General features: G+C 28.0%; 1 pseudogene; it reads left to right on the forward strand.

The window, feature by feature from the left end:
• The first annotated feature begins 3,201 nt into the window (after nucleotides 1-3,201).
• On the forward strand, nucleotides 3,202-8,673 carry LOC114616370 (annotated as a pseudogene).
• The last annotated feature ends 712 nt before the right edge of the window (nucleotides 8,674-9,385 follow it).

Here is a 9,385-nt window from a genome sequence, read left to right on the forward strand (position 1 = left end):
AGATAATAGTAAGTCAGAAATAAATGAACATGAATAATCAATAATAACAATTCGTGGATAATAGTAATTCAGAAATAAATGAACATGAACAACCAATAGTCATATGTCATAGTTAATAGGAAGTCAGAAGTATATAAAGCTGAACTATCAATGGTCATCAGTCATAAATAATAGTAAGTCAGAAATGAATGAAAATGAATAATCAATATTCAGCATTCGTTGATAATAGTAAATCACAAATAAATGAAATTGATTAATCAATAGTCATCAGTCATAGTTAATTGTAAGCAAGAAAAAAATAAAGCTGAAATATCAATAGTCATCAGTCATAGATAATAGAAAATCAGAAATAAATGAACATGAATAATCAATAATAACAATTCCTGGATAATAGTAATTCAGAAATAAATGAACATGAACAACCAATAGTCATATGTCATAGTTAATAGGATATCAGAATTAAATAAAGCTGATATATCAATAGTGATCAGTCATAGATAATTGTAAGTCAGTAAAAAATGAACATGAATAATCAATAATCACGATTCGTGGATGATAGTAAATCAGAAACAAACGAACTTGATTAATCAATACTCATCAGTCTGAGTTCATAGTAAATCAGAAATATATAAAGGTGAAATATCATTAGTCAACAGTCATAGATAATAGTAAATCAGAAATAAATGAGCATGAATAATCAACATTCACCATTCATGGATAAGAGTTTATCAGAAACAAATGAACTTGATTAATCAATTGTCATCAGTCAGAGTTCATAGTAAATCAGAAATATATAAAGGTGACATACTATTAGTCATCTGTCAGAGAAAATAGTAAGTCAGAAATAAATGAACATAAATAATCAATAAACACGATTCGTGGATAATAGTAATTCATAAAAAAATGAACATGAACAACAAATAGTCATATGTCATAGTTAATAGGAAATCAGAAATATATAAAGGTGTAATATCAATAGTCATCAATCATAGATAATAATAAGTCAGAAAAAAATGAACATGAATAAGCAACATTCAGCATTCCTGGATAATAGGAAATGAGAAATAAGTGGACACGAATAATCAATACTCATCAGTCAGAGTTCATAGTAAATCGGAAATATGTAAAGCTGAAATATCAATAGTCATCAGTCATAGATAATAGTAAATCAGAAACAAATGAACTGGATTAACCAAGAGTCATCAGTATACGGTGTATCTCATGTATACAGTGTGTTTAACGTATACAGTGTATTGAGTGTTTATGGAGCTTTTAATGTATATGGTGCATTTCATGTGTACGGTATGTTTAACGTATACAGTCTGTATATATTTAGAATATTTCATATAAATTGGCATAAACCACGTGACCTCTCTGCCTTACCCTCCCTCCTCGCCATCACCTTTGCTCGATCTCCTGAATAAACCTCCTGTGAAACCCTGTGTCCTGGCACACTCGGTCTTGAGCCACGTGCATTGAACAACATGTATGTATGCCGTAAACACACACGATGTCAGATGAAATATGGCCTGATATGGTGGGGGTACTTGGAAGGAATTTAGATATATATATATATATACATATAAATATTATATATATACATATATATATATATGTATATGTATAATTTCTGTAACAATATAAATTTATATAAACACATATATATAAATTTATATAAATTTGTACATAAATTTATATTAATAAATATACATGTATATAATATATTTTATATTATATATATTTATATTATATTTATATATTATATTCATATTTTATATTATATATATTATATATTATATTATAATTATATTACATTATATTATGCTAATATATATGCTTTATTATATATAATATGATATTAAATAACATATAAAATTATATTATATATAATATAAAGTACGTATATAATACTTTGTATTATATTACATATACTATATTATATATTATAATTATTATAATTCATTATTGTTATATATTATTATCAATTATTATATATTACATATTATTATATTATATATTATGTATTATACACTATTATAATTCATAATCATTATAATTCATTATCTAACAATATAATTTTATTAACATGATATAGTGTATTAATTAAGATATACATTGAGATATATATTAAGATATATATTGATGTTATATTAATATATTTTATCCTATTGTGTAGTGTGTCATATACAAAATATTATACCATGTTTCATATGTATGGTACTAATTGTTATACAGTATAATTATAGTAATATGATATGCTGTATTAAGATATATGTTAATGTTATATTAATATATTATATCCTATAATATAGTGTGTCATATACATACTATCATACCATATTTTATATGTATGGCACTATATATTACACTATATACAATACCATATAATATAATCATATCAAAATATAATATTGATCATTATAATAATTGATATGATCAATATACAATTGATTATATCAATGTATAACATTGATCAATATAATAAATATTTACATATTATGAGTCAATATTATATTCACATACTATATTTTGATATAATATACATTATATTATATAGGTTATAGAACATACATATAGATATTAATAGATGTGTATTCGTATCTATCGATTACAATATCGCTGCCATGACTCACTATCTGCTCACCTGCTATAGGGGAGTGTGGATTCCCTTCCTGTGTCAGTTGTGGAAGACGTCCGCCTTCCCGGAGATACCTCGTGATGTCATTTCCGTGATGTCACACCCATGATGCCATACCCATGATGTCATACCCGTGATGTCATACCCATGATGTCATACCCATGATGTCACAACCATGATGTCACACTCATGATGTCACTCTCATGATGTCACATCCATGATTCTTACCATATCATACCCATGTCATACCCATGATGTCATACCCATGATGTCAACCCCTGATGACATAGCCATGATGACACACCCATGATTCTGACCATATCATACCCATGTCATATCCATGATGTCATAGCCATGATGTCATACCCATGATGACACACCCATGATTCTGACCATATCATACCCATGATGACACACCCATGATTCTGACGATATCATACCCATGTTATACCCATGATGTCATACCCATGATGTCACACCCATAATGTCACACCTGTGATTCCACACTCGTGATTTCACATCCCTCATGCCACACCCATGATGTCGCACTGGTGATTTCACACATGCGTGATACACGCGATGTCACCCCCATGATTTCATTCCCGTGGTGTCACACCTATGTCAGACCCGTGTCAGACCCGTGTCAGACCCGTGATGCCATACCCATGATCCGTTCTCATGTCACGTCCGTGACGTCACACGCTCGATGTCACGCTCACGATGTCATGCCCTTGAGGCGACACCCGATCACCATTCCAGTCAAGAAAACAAAGAATAAAATTTGATGAGTAAAATAATAACAGGAATAATAATAATAAATAGAGTGAACTCTGACCTGTAGCTAATAGAGTATTGATCACAGATATTGATCATCAGTGGTGGATGCTGGATCAGTATTCGCAGTTATTTGTGAATAATTGTCAATCGTTTATTCACTATTTATCTATCTATTTTCTGTATTAATAAAAGCAATCAAATTCAATGAGAAGTCACACAAGAAGACGGTCATATATGAACACCCAATGTATAGATGCTGTCCTATGGCTGAAGCTTATCTTATTATCAACTGAAACTGTGTAACGGCCATGAAGAAATTCAATATATTCTCATTTATTATTGGATAATATATTAGATTACAATGATATATTAATATTGCTATATAATGAATTAATATATAAGAGCATATAGTATAATATGATAAAAAATGATAAATTTTACCTAGTCTTATTATTATCGGATACTTTATTGACATTTCATTTACCTTTACTTTTCAGAAAAAAGTTAAGATCTGAAAATGTATGATTGCCATGAACAAATTTAATACATTGTTTTTTATTATTGGATAATATATAGAATGTATCATAATAATATATGAATATTAACATATAATATAATATATATTATATATATTAATATAATATGCAATATCATTACATTATATATTACTTTTTGTATTATATTATTATATTATATGTTAAGTGTTATATAATATATATAAGTACATATTATATATAAGTGTATAATATATTATATGGCTTATATAATATATAATATAATACACATTATATATTATATAGTTATCAATATATAGTAATACATTAATAATATATAATAATTTATAATAATACGTAATAATATATAATAATATCACAATAATATATAATATATTATATAAATATATAAATATATTAATATACTAAGATAACAATCTTAAAATGGATCATTGCCATGAACAAATTTAATATATCCTTTTTTAAATCGTATAATACACTCTATACAATAGAGCATACTGATATATTAATATTAGTATATAATATATTAATTTATAATAATAGTGTAATATTAAATATACTATGATATATTTAATATAATATGATATTTTCATTTATTATTGGATATTTTATTTACGTTACATCCACAATTAAAAAAAATTCAACATGAAAATGTATAATGGCCAATACGAATATATTTTATTTATTATTGGATAATATTATGTAAATGTTATACACTATAATATGCATTAATATTAATATATAATATGTTATATAATAATATTAAATATAATATAATATGATATGACATAAGTTAAAATATCCTTATCTATTAATTATTGGATATTATATTTACATTACATTTACATTTCAGTAACAAATTTTCATCTGAAAATGAGTAATGGCAATGAAGAAATTCAATATGTTTTTTTTTATTATTGGATAGTTCAATAACGTTTCACATATTGTGCCTATATGGTTATTTAAACATAAGGGCAGGAGATTTTCACCATTGGAAGAGAGGCAGAACTTCATGCAATTGGAACTCTTCTCACTCTGTTGTGTTTATTTTTCATATTGATTATATTGGTTATGTGGATTACATTGTTTATATTGATTATTTTTTATATTGATTTTGCTTCAGCTTTTAACCTTGACCTGGGTTCCATTAGACTTTTGTGTCTGAGAAACCTGGTTTCCAAATGAGAGAAAGAACAGAAGTGAATTCAAGATGGAGGCAGCTGGGGAATATATGGGTATAAAATATAATATGTAAAAGTATAACCAATAAGTATGATAGGTAGGAGTAAGGAATATATTATCGATAAATGTGACTGAAAGCTGTAATCAATATATGTTATATATGCTAATTACATATGTAAAATATATATGATATATAAATAATGTATATTTATGTAGGATTGTATAATGTGTTTATAATATATGCACATGTATATATTTATTTATATATATTTGTAAATATAGATTATATATTTATATCTAACTTATAAAAATATGTACTTATGTACATAATTACAATATATGATATATTTTCATATATAATATAAATATATATGTTTACTGATATATATCAATAAATGTGAAATAATATATGAGTAATGAATCTATTATCGATAAGTATTGAGTTTTTTTAGGTTGGGACCATTCACCTAAGCCATTTTGATAAGCATGTATGTTTATTATATGTATATATATATATATATATATATATATATATATATACATATGTATATGTGAAATATTATTTCTTCATAATATAATATATTCTATAAAACTTATAAAATAATTAGTATATATTTCATGAGGAAAGAATATATTGTCAATAAATATTAGTGAAAAACTATAATTATTACATATTATGCATATTAATTATATATACACATAATATGTAATATACATTCATAATATATGTTTATTTAAGTTTATATTACATTCATGCCTATTATCTACTATAATTAATACATTTACATATATTTATATATAATTTATATAATATATACGATATGTAATATACATTTATATGTATGAAATATAAATTTATATATAAATATTGATCACTAATAAATTCGTTACTCATAATAACGAATTTATTATTGAGCAATATTGATTTATTTTTTAGGTGGGGCTATTCACATAAGAAAGTTTGATAAGCATGTATGTTATTTTATATATATATATATATATGTATATATATATATACATATATATGTGTGTGTGTATGTGTGTGTGAAATATTATTTCCTTAGAGTATAATATATAATATATAGTTACCAATGTATAATCAGTTGATATTATGGGAGTCAGGAATATATTATCACTGAACGTGAAATTTTACTTCTTCAGATCTTCTATCTGATGAAAGAACAATGTGAAAAGTTAAAAAATAAGATGATGGTTTATGATTTTATGCGTCATGGCAGACATTGACATAGAAATTATTTAAAATTATTTATTTCTATTTAAAATTATTTAAAAATTATTTTTAAATTATTTAGAAATACATTTAGAAGTTAAGGTGCAAAATAAAATTAAGATTATTTGAAATTATTTAAATATAATTTTAAACCACATTTAGAAGTTAACGTCCTAAATTTGGGTGAAAAGGAACGAAGAAAGGAACATTCTGACGTTAGACTATTTCATATAACATGTGTATTCTGATAATAGAGTATATTATCCTACACGTGAATTCTGACGTGTGCTTGAAAAAGCGTGCTATTCTTGGATATCACGTTTTATTGATTAGATGTTCAAAAGTGATAACAAAGGATGCCACCCATATGAGAATTGGGTCTGGGTAACTCATTTTCTATTTTGTTAAGAATTTTTGTTACAAATTTCTCGTTTCTGGTAATTTTTTGGATTTGTCATCTGTTTAATTAAAGCTTTCTGTTTGTTTTGGTTTTTTTTCTTCCTCAAGTTTTCACTATTTTTCTTAATGTTTCACTAGTTCTTTCAACAATGTTTTCAATTTTAACAAATTTTTCCAAGTAAATGTTCAATTTAATCAGAAAAAAAAATGTTTCAAATACCATCCCTTTTCAAATCAAATGTTTTCCTTATCAACTTTCTATTTTGTTAAGAATTTCTGTTAGAACCGGGTGGTGGTGGCGCACACCTTAAATCCCAGCACTTGGGAGGCAGAGGCAGGTGGATTTCTGAGTTCGAGGCCAGCCTGGTCTACAGAGTGAGTTCCAGGACAGCCAGGGCTACACAGAGAAACCCTGTCTCCAAAAACCAAAAAAAAAAAAAAAAAAGAATCTCTGTTAGAAATTTCTTCTTTTTCGTAACTTTTCGGTTTGTCATCTGTTTAATTAATGTTTTCTGTTCGTTTTGTATTTTTTCTCAAGTTTTCACTATTTTTCTTAATTTTTCACTAGTTTTTTGAACAATGATTTCAATTTGATCAATTTTTTTCCAAGTAAATGTTCAATTTTATCAGAAAAATTGTTTTGAATCATATTCCATTTCATATCCAATGTTTTCCTTATCAATTTTCTCAAATTTTCACTAGTGTTTTTCAACAACGTTTTCAATTTTTTCAATTTTCTTTTCCAGTAAATGTTCCATTTTTTCAGAAGAAATCGTTTTGAAGACATTGTTGAAAAAAGCTAGTGAAGATTTGAGAAAAAAAAAGTGTAAACTTGAGAAAATAATAACAAAATGAATAGAAAAATGTAATTAAACGGATTACAAAACCAAAAAAATTACGAAAAATGAGAAATTGTTAATGAAAATTATTTTAAATATAGAAAATTGGTAAGTACAACATTGGCCCTTTGCGACACCGTCACCAACCGCCTGGTGCAGCCTGTGGACCGCGAAGATTCTATTCGTGCAATATTAGAGTATAGCCAAAACGTAGAAGAACTTCTGAGGCGCAAGAAAGTCCACCGTGAAGTCATAGTTAGGTATTTGGGAACACAAGGAGTGGTTGTACCTCCAACTACTGAAAAACACAATCTTATTCAGTATGCAAAAGATTACTGGGAAAAACAGTCACCCAAACTGAAGGAGGCAGCAGAGCCAGTTACAAAGACAGAGGACATCCAACTCTTTGAGCAGCAGGCGAAGGCAGATAAAGAAGCTGAAAAGTTTGATTTTCATCGCTTAGTTGAAGAATTCTGTCACTGGTTCTTTGAACTTCTTAATTCTCAGAATCCTTTTATGGGACCACCTCAAGATGAATGGGGCCCACAGCACTTCTGGCATGATGTCAAGCTTAGGTTTTATTATAATACCTCAGAACAAAACATGACAGACTACCAAGGAGCAGAAATTGTGAGTCTTCGCTGACTGTCATTAGTGAGAGAGGAATTTCTTTTTCTCAGTCTCAACCTTGATCCTCAGGGACTAAAATGTGCATCTTCTCCTCATGGATTAGTTATGGTTGGAGTTGCAGGCACTGTCCACCGAGGAAATTCTTGTTTGGGCATATTTGAACAAATTTTTGGACTTATCCGTAGCCCTTTTGTGGAAAATACTTGGAAAATCAAATTTATCAACCTGAGAATCATTGGAGGAAGTTCCCTTGCTCCTGGATCATCACTGAAACCATCTGTAACATTTGAGCAGAGTGATCTGGTGGCCTTTTATAATGTAATTACTTTGTGTAATATCCCCGAAGAAAGACCTAATGTAAGGCAGATATTGGATAGTGGGACTGGAGACCAGGTTTTACATAGAGATGAGGCGTTGTTGAACAAAAGGGAAATGAATCTGCCTAACCCTCTAAAGCATTGATCACGGTCGCTTAGCCTGAAGAGCTGAAGAAACACAACAGTGACCATCTCTAAACCACTGCAGATGTGAGAATTGACTTAGTTTAGCTGAAATACCCTTTTGGACTACAGACTTGCCTATTTCTACCTGAGTTACAGCAAATGTTCTGAGAACTTATTGAGGTCCACCAAATAAATCCCACTTTAGATGTTGTAGATACTTAGAAACTTTAGGTAATATTTTCATTTTATTTAGTGACTAGCCTACTAATCTCTGTGCTTCCAAGTGGCAGGCATTAAGATTATTCATGTTTATGGCTTGTTGGATCTTTTACCAATGCATTTCACTAAAGTGTTATCAAAAGAAAACAGCATTTTAACGATGTTTAATATAAGAAGTTTTAATTATGTCAGATACAAGTAGTGGACTTGTTCAAAAAGTCCAATAACTTAGCCTGGGAAGAAAAATTCAGCTTCCCATTTGAAACTTCTTTTTCAGGTTACCTTTTCTAGTCCAAGCAAACATTTCAAAATCTGCTACTTTTCTGATTCAGTCCAGGCAGTAAATGCTGTTGTCAACACAGACCTTTTTTCTGCTTAGGTTTCAGCCAAGAATTTACAGAATGTTTACTATAACACTTTAAACATGGAAGGTATGCGTGGAAATTTTAAAGGTATGTGCGATTCCTAACAAATTGCTGTCCTTCTTCCTGATTGATCTTGACAGAGGTTGG

Source organism: Grammomys surdaster, unplaced genomic scaffold, assembly GCF_004785775.1.
Source record: "Grammomys surdaster isolate TR1022 unplaced genomic scaffold, NIH_TR_1.0 318566, whole genome shotgun sequence".
NCBI classification, from domain to species: Eukaryota; Metazoa; Chordata; class Mammalia; order Rodentia; family Muridae; genus Grammomys; species Grammomys surdaster.